This window comes from Cryptomeria japonica, chromosome 4 (assembly GCF_030272615.1).
Source record: "Cryptomeria japonica chromosome 4, Sugi_1.0, whole genome shotgun sequence".
NCBI classification, from domain to species: Eukaryota; Viridiplantae; Streptophyta; class Pinopsida; order Cupressales; family Cupressaceae; genus Cryptomeria; species Cryptomeria japonica.
The window spans coordinates 597,552,273-597,562,285 of record NC_081408.1 but is presented as its reverse complement, the minus strand read 5'-3'; positions in this window follow the sequence as shown (position 1 = coordinate 597,562,285).

Sequence of the window (10,013 nt, the reverse complement as noted above, 5' to 3'; positions counted from 1 at the left end):
CATTTCTCATAGCTATGGTTTCTTCTTTTTTGATAATTCTTAATCTCTAAGACAAACACACTTCTTCCCTGCACAAATGTGCTTTTCTGACACAAACACAATTTTAAATATCACAGACTCATTTCTGACAAATTTTTCCTAATCTGTCCAAATTTTATAGTGGTTGATTATGACCAGATCTTGTTGTTGAATGTCTCATGGCAAGAAAACATAGCAAACAATAAAGACACAATGTCTAAAGGTGTTTTAGCAAATTTTGATCGAAATGTGTATGTCCAATAGGCCAAATCGACCCAATTTCCACAAGTCTAGCACAATTGAAAACACATAAAATAATTTCTTAACCTAAGGTCAATGTTCTCATGGTGGTAACTTCAGCCCACAACTTGGAATATCCGTCAGCTCAAGTGTAGGGACACCTTAATGGGTGTATTCACTAATTTGGCCTTTTTCGTGAGCGAACAACTAGGGGCCTCTAAGTTTGGAATGATGACCCTATCACCCTCTCCTCGAAAAGCTACAAGTAGCTTATGCTAAGCCAAGGATTTGTATCTCATCTCATGGGAGCCTTGTGGTGAGTATCTTGGGGGGAAAACCAGCTATCCCCTTGCACTGAAATTATTGCGATGTTCGGTCAAAATATGGTGCTCCACTATTTTAAAGGTTTTAGTCATTTTTTAGGGTATCTGGTGGATATACATTTGGTGGTTCACTCAAATTAATGAGGCCTTCCAGTCCTTTCAAGTTTTTACACACCTCATGGGTACTGAGGGAGACTTCCATTAGTATAACACATTAGCACCAAGTGATAAGAGACTTTCATCTAAAACCACAATCTTTTATATAGCAGGCAAAAACAAAATACCACTTTTGTCATTCCCTCTCACAATATGGGAGGCAAGCCCTCTAAAAGAAAATAAAAATTTCTCTTACACCCAAGGTCCAATGGAAGGCAAGGGGAGAGGATAATTTTGTTATCACCTTTAGGGTTCTATTCTAAACACAAGCATGCAAAAGGCACAAGACACTTCGAGCAAGTTGATTAACCCTCAACAAACAAAGAAAAAGATCAATGAAAACATGTGAGCCTTGATGAATACTAAGAGGGGGGGGGGTGAATTAGTATGCCAAAAATCATTGCACTAAAACACTTAAACAATTTGAAGATAAACCGGTAAAACAGTTTAACGAACAGACCGGTTATCACACATGCAAACCAAAATGCAAATAAAGCATTCACCCACAAAAGCAATACAACCATAACACAAGATATTTGACGTGGAAACCCAAATGGGAAAAACCACGGTGAGATGGAACTCACAAGTCACTATCTGTAGAATAGAAACCAGACCAGTTAAGGTCAGACCGGTTAAGGTCTTACAGTGTTCTTCACCAAAATAGATCCTGTTAGGAATCTCAATCTCTGTTAGGAGATAAGTTCGATTAAAGACTACCTTGTTAGAGGATTTTAGATTCATAGAGGTGAACCACCTTGTTAGAGGATTTTACAAAAGGCTTTTGGGCCTACCTGGTTAAGGGCTATAGACTTGTCAAAGATGTGAGTAATCAACAAGTGTTTGATCTATCTAATAGCACAAACTGCTTGGTTAGATCCAGTATAGTTCACAGCTAATGCATTCTAGCATTACTTCAGTCTTCTCTATCTCTCACTCAGTTACAACCTGATCTTCTTAGATAAGATCACTCTTACAACAACTCATCAACCACCTTCAACCCTAGTCACAACATAAACCCTTTTTGCAACAACCTAAAACCCTAGACATGATGTCCTTTTAAAGGAGTCTGATTTCATGTCGGTCCAATAGGATTACATTTCAATTTCCTAGGTTCAATGAATCTAGAAAAACTCAGTAACACGACACAAGAAGCACCGCCAGTGTGTCGGCACCGTCAAACAATCGGTGGATTGGTAACTCATCACAAAATGCCAGTTGGTAACTCATCACAGAGTATTACTGGTTCATACAAAATACCGGTTGCCGGTTTGACAAAAATGAAGACTGGTAAGAATGTGTTATGCTGCTTTGCTCCCTCGTATCGCTTGAGATCTACGAACTGCTTGAGGTCGACATGCCGCTTCAAACCGGGAAACACATTCTGCAAAATCACCAATAGTCTAAAGACTAGAATACAACATACTGATTGGAATAGATACCGGTTGAGCTCTAGCTCATACATATAAAGGGGACCTCAATGCAAGTGTGTGTCCATCAATGACAGTCACAACATAAACATCAAAATTACCAACAAGGTTAATTAAACAAGGAATTGAAATGCAAATACACACACTAAGATTACCCCTGCAACAAGTGATTAGTAGTTTTGATAAATTACCCCCACCTGCAAGCACACTTATTAAGTTAATTTTAGAACATCCAACTCCAAATATGAAAAAGGGGCCTTCGACAATACGTTTTTTGAATTTTTTGGATAGCTGCACCACTTTGTTAGTCGAAAAAAGATTGTTAGGATAAAACAAAAAATCAAATCTGAAAAATTCTAAATGAAAAATCAAAAACTAAAAACTAAAAAAAATGTAGAAACAAAAGCGTTCTTATACCTTCCCCAGACGTGGAAAGAGTAAACATAGATGCGAAAAAGAAACAACCCTGTAAAATGCATAATCCTAGAAAACATAGACACAAAAATACGATGCAGATGCAAAAAGATTCGACACAAACATGGAAATATGATTTAGACGCGGAAAACACCATAAACTTGCAAACCAAAAGATTGGACAAGAATGCAGATGTAAAAAGAAAACACAAATGCAATCCCCAACATATACATGGACAAATTAGTCACAGATGTGAAATCCAGAACCTAGGCCTACAAAAAAAAAATTAAAAATATAGATGCAAAAATATATGTCGTAGATGCCGAATCTGAACACAGACGTAGAATGACCCGAAACCTACAAAACAAAAAACAAAACAGAGATGCAGATGTGAAATGATGATTCGTAAACATGATTTCACTTGTAATAGTCATTGATCCAACTTGCAACTTGATAGGCCAACATTGGGGTAAGGAATGGAATGAAATTTGATGTTTAATAAATGAAATTCAGTTTGGTCTGTAGACACCTAAAATTGATATTTGATTAATTTAAGCCTATCAACATAATTAATTAATTTAATTGCGTTATCCTTATTCCTCTCAAAATCAATTAAATCTAATTTAATTAATCCTGTCACTATTGTCCAATAATTAATTTATCAAATAAATTAATTATTCCCCTATTCCTCTAAAGTACCCTCCAATAATCATTTCCTATAAACCCACTCAGTTAATTAATTCTAATTAATTAACCTAGTCATGTGATTCCTACAAATCACTTTTCCTAATCTCATTAGCCTAATTAATCCTTCTAGAATCTCTCATAATCATGCTTATCATTATCCCTCAATTTTTAATTCCCACTCATGTCATATCAACATTGAGTCTCTCAAAGAAATTCAAATTTCTTTGAATCCCTCAGTGCATCCTTATTTTGGAATTTTTAATTCCTCATATTTGAAATTCAGATTTCTCCCCCCTTTTTCCAAGGAATTTTATATTCCTATTTATTTTTCCAAGGCACCCTTGATCCATGCCTTCTATATAAAATAAATCTCAACCCTTCATGATCAAATCAATCTTGGCCCTCCATTGGCCTTGTCCAATCTATAAATTGGAACTTGCTATGCTCTACAACTTAACCTGCTTAATATGAAACACACAACACAGTATACAAAATTTAACTAATTCAAATATAAAATAATCTCACTGAGCATTCCAAGAGTGGGCCCTTCCTCTGGTTCACAAGGTGAGCAGAAAGAAAACATTTTTCTATGCTAGATCGATTAGCAGAATGAAGCTTTTCTTTCTTTAGAATAACATAAAAGGAAAATTAATTGTTTACAAATGCTTCCTATGCTGATTATATACATGAAACTCATAACAACTTCATACAATAATAAGTAATTTGTTTTGGCTCGATGCCAACAAACTAGTGAATCACATAAGTCCTTTACTACTAGTCACAAGCATAGAATAACGATTATAATAGTTTTTGCAAGCTACATAATAAATGGAAAAATTAGGAATAACAAGATCTATACTATCTCCACCACACAACTACACATTTGCCATGACATATAAGATGATTCTAACTTTTATTAGATGTGTAGATCAGGAAATTGAAAATCATCAAAACAATAGCAATTAGGACAACCACAAAACCTAAAGCTACTATGAAAGCAATCCCAATCCAATCAAGGAAGACATAAAGACAAGATATTCAAATCAAATGAAATCAAAACAAACCGATGCAGATATCTCCTTCATGTGGCTCCATTGTTCTTCTTTCACCTTCAAATTTGATGTGGATCTCACCTACAAGTGCAAAATGCAAGTGGAAAGCAAGTTGTTGATGAAATTCGCAGTATAAGGTTACTCGAAAATGTGATTGATCTCCTTTTCATTGAAAAAAATCATCCAATTTATAGACAAATTGGAGAGAGGACAAGATTAGCATGAAGAGATTTGAAAGGAAATTCAAATCAAGAATGGAAAAATTATGACAAATGTATGACAATTTCTATGCAAGGTGTATGACAAATTATGACAAATTATGACAAGATTGAAATGCCATTCCCATGACAAAAGGGAAGAGAGAAAATAGCCTCCATGATTGCAACAAATGGAAGCATAAACATAGGAGAAAATGAGGGAATTAAACTAGGGGAAATATTAGAAAAATTAAAGAAAATAGGAGAAATAGAAATTAGGTGAATTAATTAATAGGTTTTCATCCATTAATTAATTCATTAAAGAGACCTAGGACTAAATAAATAGATTTATTTAACCCACAAAGAAGAACAAAAGGATTAAATGAACAAATCATAAAACCCTAGAAATAAGAGGACAAGGAATTAGGTCAAGACAACAAGAAATTAATGTAGGTTCAATCATGATTTTGATTGACAAAGGACCAATGTTGATAAATGATTGGGATTGGTTGACAAAAATCAATGACAAATTGACCAAGATTGACAAGGAGATCAAATTGATAGGCGCCAATTGATGAGGAACAATGACTAATCAATCCAAATTGACATGATTGAAAAGGACAAGGATCGATGACGAATCGATCACAAAATGACAAGATTGACAAGGAAAAGGATCGATGATGAATCGATCACAAAATGACGAGATTGACAAGGACAAGGATCGATGATGAATCGATCACAAAATGACGAGATTGACAAGGACAAGGATCGATGATGAATCAATCACAAAATGATGAGATTGACAAGGACAAAGATTGATGACGAATCGATCGCAAAATGATGAGATTGACAAGTTGATAATCGCAAATGATTACTAACAAGCTAAAGATGATTGAAAGATTGACAAGAGGACAAAACCCTAGTTCTATCATCGATTAGGATTGATGATGTCCAAAATGATGATAAATGAACACGCACCATGATGCGACAGGATAAGATCGACCAAAATCATGACTGAAGATTGCTATCGACAAGACCTAATTCGAAAGCGAGAAAAATGAGGAATGCAGAAGAAGGACTCGATGCTCGCAAATGATAAAGACCAAGTGCACAACATAGAAGAAATGTTAATGCGATGCAAGAACCCTAAAATAAGGCAATGCGCCAATGTTAAAGTATGGCTCCACAAGCGTTGACCATTTTTAGATGTCTACAAGATGTTATAACCGAAGAAATTATCCAAGGTGGTAGTCGTTGTTGGAAGAATGAAATGTCAAGAAGATGAAGGAATGGTGTACATTAAATCCCCCGAGTAGCAAGCAAGTATTGTACATATTTGAAAAGATAATCCAAACACCATTAAACATAAATAGAGAAAGTGGAAAATGTTGGGAAAAGGGAAAGAACTAAACACATGGAGAGGGTTGCAAAAGAGCCATTGTGGAGCTTGGATGTATGAGTAGAATGTATGGTCAACATGTTATGGAAAGAATCCTATTGGAAATAATGGTAGGAAGCATTGAGTGATAAGAAGGTTCTTGTATAAATGGTGACAGGAAGTCTTCATTCTATGTAATTAGAACATTGCTTTATTAATAAAGAAAATCAATAAGTAATTCTCATATTTTATCCCAAAACTAAACTAAATATTTCTTCCTAATATTTAATCATATATAACAACAAATGAAAAATGGTATAATAGTGATTGGAAATGGAACGAGAGAATGGGTATAAAGGCATATGAAAAGGCATAAAGTATGACCTAAAATGAGACATAAATAGCTCCCATCACAACTTGACAAAAAAGGCTAAAACAACAAGTAAATATTAGAAACTAAGGGAAAAGAGTCCCACCGGGTGTGCCAAAATGTGTGAGGTGAAAAATGATGAATACAAACTATTGCAAAACCACAAAAATCCAACCACAAACAATCTTAGTCTTACAATAAAATATTCACCATACACCATTGAAGAAACCTAAGAATAAGAAAATTAACAAATTGAAACAATAATACAATTCACATGCCAAGTAGAGTTTGATCTCCATTGTCTCTTGTCTCCATTGATCTTGTTTGATATATTTTCTCTCAGATTTTGTATTGTGTACAAGAGCTCAACAAATAAAGAATTGTGGTTGTAAAACACATTAGCTATATGTTTGATTAGACGAATTAGGATTAGAAGGATAAAAGAATCCTCTTATATAAAAGACACTTTAGAAAATGGAGGGATAAGAATAAGAGGTGAAAAGATAAATGGTCAGCTAAGATTAAATAATGAAGGGGGTAGGTAGAGGAAAATTAAAAGATAAATGGTCAGCTAAGATTAAATAATGAAGGGGGTAGGTAGAGGAAAATTAAAAGATAAATGGCATGTGTCATAGAGTCAAAAAGCTAATGAATTAATTAAATAAATAAAGATATATTTAATTAATAGAGGAAGTGGGTGGTGACGAGTCTTGGGTGTTTGTGGTGTCAAGTCTTGGGTGTCTATGGTGCTTTTGGGGTTTTGTGGGTTCTTCTTCTTTGTGTGGGTCCTTGCATGACTGCCCAAAAAGGACCTGTGGGTGCTTCGGGCACACCATTTTGTGATATTTTGATAGGCAATATTTCTTCCTCTACATGTGGGAGAATCTGATGTTTGGCTTAGCCAGTTCAAATATGGGTGAACAATCTTCTCATGTTGGAGGTTTTAGACCAACAAAGATTAATGGGTGCTTGGCAAAGAGTGATAGTAGGCCAGTTGTTGTGGTTCCTCCAACTTCTGTTGAGGAGGACATTGAATATCTATCTAGGCATGCTTTGATATGTAAGTTTATGGGGATCCGGGTGTCCTTGCCTTTCTTGGATTATTGGGCTCTAAGGACATGGAATCTAGAGGGGGAAATAGATGTGATGTTAGCTACTAATGGCTATTTTTTGGTAGTATTCTCATGCTTGACTGATAGAAATAAGGTATTTGAAGGGGGGCCTTATTTCTATAATAAGATTGGCCTCTTTATTAAACCTTGGCATGTTGGATTTAATCCTACATAAGAGATTCCTTCAAGGGTTCCTATTTGGATAAGACTTCCTTGGTTTCCTTTGGAATTTTGGAGAGGGGACATTTTCAATCTGGTTGTAGCTTAGCTGGGAAAACCAATTGGTCCCTCATGCCAGACTATGGAAAAGAAGGTAATTACCTATGCCCATGTTTGTGCAAAAATTGATTTGAACAAACCTATGCCTTATTCCATGGAACTTCGATTGGGACTTGGTTCATGGATTCAACAACTTGATTATGAAACCTTGTCATTTCATTGCCGAATTTATCATGAATATGGGCATTTGTAGAGGATATGTCCCAAGTCTAAATCAGTAGGGGATTTTAAATCTAGGACAACCAATGCACCCCCTAAACAAGATAAAGGGAATTCTCCTATGAGGGAGGATAAGGAGGGTTTCACCCTAGTTAAAACTCGAAATAAAGGTTGAGGTTAAAAGAGGATTCTTATGGACAGGCAAGTGGATGAGGTCTTCAATAGATTCAATGCCCTTGAGGATCTAGAAGAGTTTGATGGAGTTATGGCTAATATGCCTGCCTGCCATGATATTTTGGAGGCAGGAGTAATAGGTGGGGAAGAGATCAATGATATTCGGATTAAATCACTGGAGGAAGTAGTTGGGGTGAAGATGGATACAGATAATTCCCTGAGGCCTATGGGAGAGTTGGTAGGTAGTGGAGGTATGGAAGTAAAATTGACCTCGAACTCTATCTTCTTGGAGACTTGTGCTGGAAAGGATCTAATGAGTGGGAACAAAGGTACAAGAACTTCCCTTGTATTAGGTATTCAACAAAAAACTTTTAAGAAAGTTACTTTAGAGAAGGCCCTTAAGGTGGGTAGGAAGACCATTAGTGGAATCTAGTGTTGTGAAGACCGTTGATTCTCACTTCTCTCAGCCTCAGAAATGATTATGCTCTTACAGAATGTAAGGGGGTTGAATAATATCCCTAGACAAAAGGCTATTCAAGAGTTGACTTGGTCTTATTCGCCTGATGTGGTTTTCATTCAGTAAACTAAGCCTTTCATTGATGGTATGTTCAATATGGCTGCTAAAGTTTTGTCAGGATGTCTTTGTCAATGTATTAGGGCTCAGGATAGTTCTGGAGGCTTGGATTTGTTATGGGATCCTCGCAAGATTGTCCCACTTTGGTGGATCTCTAGCAAGTCTTGTATCTCCTTGGTTGTCACACGTTGCGATATTGGTGAGGTTCTCCTTTTTGCTAATGTTTATGCTCCAATTAATTATATTGGGAAATCCTTGCTCTGGTCACATATAGGTGTTGGCCACTCTCTTGTGCCTTTGTTTCCCTAGATTCTGGCAGGTGATTTTAATGTTTTATTATGTTTGGAAGAGAAGCAGGGAGGTATTCCCAGGTTGGACCCTTCTGTGGGGCTCTTGAGGAGTAACATTGAGATTCTGAGGGTTGTGGATGTCCAACCTTCCAATGGTTTATTTACCTGTAATAATAGTACATGTGGGGCTGAGGCTATATCATAAAGATTAGATAGGTTCCTAGTTTCTTTCTACTGGATGGAGGATAGCTGGACTACATGTTTAGAGATTTTAGATTGGAGAGGCTAAGATCACTGGCCTATCCTTTTGGCAACCAATAAGTTTAGGAGGACTAAGAATCCCTCATTTAAGTTTCAGCTTATGTGGTTGATGGATGCTTCTCTTCAGGACCATATGTTTGAATGGTGGAGGGAAGGGAAGATGATTTTTGGTACTGCTATGTATTCCTTTGCCAAGCAGTTGCAACATGTTAAGTATAGGCTGAAAAAGTGGAATAGGATGAGATTTGGTAACCTTTTCTCTACTAAAAGGAATGCTCAACAAAGGGTGGACATAATTACCCGTCAAATTAGAGATGAGGGGTTTTCTGATGCTTTATATAGAGAATAGGCTATTGCTTTGAAAGAGATAGAAGAATGGGAGCTTTAGGAGGAGATTTATTGGAAGTAGAAATCTTAGATTAATTGGCTTTAGGAAGGGGATAGAAACACAAGATTCTTTGACAACTTAGTAAAGGACATAAGGCATGGTAGTATTCTCAATTCTCTCATTAATTCAGAAGGGACTCAGGTTTCCTCTCATAGGGAGATTGCCCAGGAATCCATTAGATACTTTGGGAATCTGTCCAAAGAAGATTTTGTGCCTACTTGTGCTGAAGAAAGATTATTGCTTGATTGCATTCCTTCCATAGTTACTTCGAAAATGAATGAGACTCTCATTAAACCTATTTCTATTTCTGAGATTAAGGTAGTGGTCTTCGGTATGAAGAAAGGAAAAGATCTCGAGCATGATGGTTTCCCTATAGAGTTCTTTCAAGCTTTTTGGGATATTGTCAAGCTAGATCTCTTTGAACTTGTGCAGGAATCTTTTAGTAACAAGCAGATGCTTAAGGCCCTAAATGCCACTTTTCTTGTTCTCATTCCTAAGAAAGAAGGTTATAATT